The 2,769-nt window shown below is 47.4% G+C and overlaps 1 long non-coding RNA gene across 1 annotated transcript; it reads left to right on the forward strand.

Moving 5' to 3' along the window:
- Positions 1-1,488: 1,488 nt before the first annotated feature.
- On the forward strand, positions 1,489-2,524 carry LOC120965906 (uncharacterized). The gene is made up of 3 exons (XR_005758886.3): positions 1,489-1,634; positions 1,724-1,838; positions 2,438-2,524. It is a non-coding gene; the product is annotated as an uncharacterized lncRNA (long non-coding RNA).
- Positions 2,525-2,769: the final 245 nt, after the last annotated feature.

Below are 2,769 nucleotides of genomic sequence, written 5' to 3' on the forward strand. Positions count from 1 at the left end.
CTAGTAGTTTTATGTTAGTTTTGATGGAAATATGCCCTAGAGGCAATAATAAAGTTATTATTATATTTCCTTATTCATGATAAAGGTTTATTATTCATGCTAGAATTGTATTGACCGGAAACTTAAATAAATGTGTGGATACATAAATAAATACCGTATCCCTAGTGAGCCTGTACTAGAGTAGCTCGTTGATCAAAAGATAGTTAAGGTTTCCTAACCATAGACATGTGTTCTCACTTGATAACGGGATCACATCATTAGGAGAATGATGTGATGGACAAGACCCATCTGTTAGCTTAGCATATGATCGTTCACTTTATTGCTACTACTATCTTAATGTCAAATACATATTCCTTCGACCATGAGATCATGCAACTCGCGGATACCGGAGGAATACTTGTGTGCTATCAAACGTCACAACGTAATTAGGTGATCATAAAGACGCTCTACAGGTATCTGCGAAGGTGTCTGTTGAGTTGGCATGGATCGAGATTGGGATTTGTCACTTCGAGTATCGGAGAGGTATCTCTGGGCCCTCTCGGTAATACACATCATAATAAGCTTGCAAGCAAAGGGACTAAGGAGTTAGTTACGAGATGATGTATTACGGAATGAGTAATGAGACTTGCCAGTAACGATATTGAACTCGGTATGGAGATACCGACGATCGAATCTCGGGCAGGTAACATACCGACAGACAAAGGGAATTACGTATGTTGTCATAACGGTTCGACCGATAAAGATCTTCGTAGAATATGTAGGAACCAATATGGGCATCCAGGTTCCGCTATTGGTTATTGACCGGAGAGGTGTCTCGGTCATGTCTACATAGTTCTCAAACCCGTAGGGTCCGCATGCTTAACGTTCGTTGACGATATAGTATTATACGAGTTATGTGAGTTGATGACCGAATGTTGTTCGGAGTCCCGGATGAGATCACGGACATGATGAGGAGCTCCAAAATGGTCCGGAGGTAAATCTCTACTCCTAATGGACGAGTTGGTTGAATAGTCCCCCCACTTTCGTCTGGTTTTTTTTCGACTGGTTTTTTTTCAACCGGTTTTTTCGTCTTCGCTTCCCCCGTGCGAACGAACAAAAAACCCGCTCCTCTCCATTCCCGATCTAGATCGAGGGGACGAGGAGCTCCTGCCTCCCCGACGGCCGGCCTCCTCCTCGCCCCGCCGCTGCGTCCGGCGCCGCCACGGCCTCTGGAGCCAGGGAAGCCATGGCCTGAGCTCGGCCTCGAGGTCCCCGTCGCCGTCTCCTGCAGCTTCTTCCCCGCCGCCGTCTCCTTCGCCCTCGCAGCCGCCGCCGATCCCCTGCCTCAAATGCCGCTGCTGCCCGTCGGCGCCGCCCCCGCCACCTCCCGTCGTGGGCAGGCGGGAGGAGCCCTGCCCGGCCTCCTCCTCCCCCTCACCTTCTCTCCCTCTCCGGCGGCAAGGGGAGGCAGCGCCCAGATCCGCAGCCGCAACGGCGGGCCGCCGTCCCTCGAGATCGTCCATGGAGGTCCGACCCGGCTACAGCCATGGACTGAGACGCCCGAATCCCTAGCTACCCGTGGAGGTCCGACGCCTCAACCTCCAAGGAAAGGACGCGCGCCGGCTGCAGGCCATCTCCGGCGACCTCCGACCATGGTGCGCGCGCCTCCTTCCCTTGTCTTGTCGGTTTCTTCATGCCCCTCCTTGTGATTCCTTTCCTTTCCTTTCCTTTGTTTTCTGTGCAGGTTGCTCGGATCTGGACCAGCTGCTGCTCCAACTGCTTCAGGTGGACGAGGACGAGCCCTCCCTCATTGCTGCTGCGGCTGCCTACTCCCTCCTCCTACCCCCTGGCCTGGTGTGGTGAGCTCCACCCCCTTCCTTGCACATCTCATCTTTTGATTGCAAATGGTCTGGACACAACTTGGTGGTGTTTGCTAATGTGCACGTATCCATCCAGTTTGAACGTGTGTGCAATCAAATTGTTGTATATTGTGTTGTTTGATTCTTGCTTGCTTGCTTGAGCAGAGGAAAATCGTGTATAGATAGACACAATCATTGTTCTTTATTTTTAACAGCCCAAAGTCATTCTTCTGCACCACAAAATTCTAATTGCTTGCTTGTATGGATTTCAAGTAATCTCTCTAGCATCCTTATTCTAACAAGTGGTTTGGTGCATGTTATTTACTAATGAACTTGATCAAAACTTCTTTATTTTAAGTACATTTGTACTTCCAGTTTATTCATCCAATTAGATTTGCAAATAACTTGCTTTTCTAGCATGGTCATCCCGGCTTCAGAAAGTACATCAACTTATGCAACATCTGTACCTACTACAGATCTTACGAGTATTGATCAGCTTTTCGAAACAGTATATCATTGTCAGAATCAATATTTAGCATGTGAAGTCATTTTTGTTCTTTGTTCTATAGAGCATAATCAATATTTTGTGTGTGCGCTAGAGTGGTGGAGTTAATGAGCCGGGATGAAGTTCGAGAAGTTGCATTACACCGTGTAAATATTAATGAGCTGTGGAAGACAAGTGCACCAGTAAGTGTTTGAAATTCTAAGTGTGTTGGTGGAGGTGGAAGGGGGGATTGTGAGTTGGATATGTCATTAACAGAGGTGGTGAATTTGGATTGGTCATGCAGATATAGTTGTTAGAGAAATAAGAAGATGATGTAGAGTGATTTATGGGTAAGTAATATAGCGAATAGATTTGCACGGGAAGTCAAGTATATGCCGAGACTCGAGCAGGTTCATTGTTATTGTTGTTCTTGCGTGTCAAAGCTTT

Source organism: Aegilops tauschii, chromosome 6 (assembly GCF_002575655.3).
Source record: "Aegilops tauschii subsp. strangulata cultivar AL8/78 chromosome 6, Aet v6.0, whole genome shotgun sequence".
NCBI classification, from domain to species: domain Eukaryota; kingdom Viridiplantae; phylum Streptophyta; class Magnoliopsida; order Poales; family Poaceae; genus Aegilops; species Aegilops tauschii.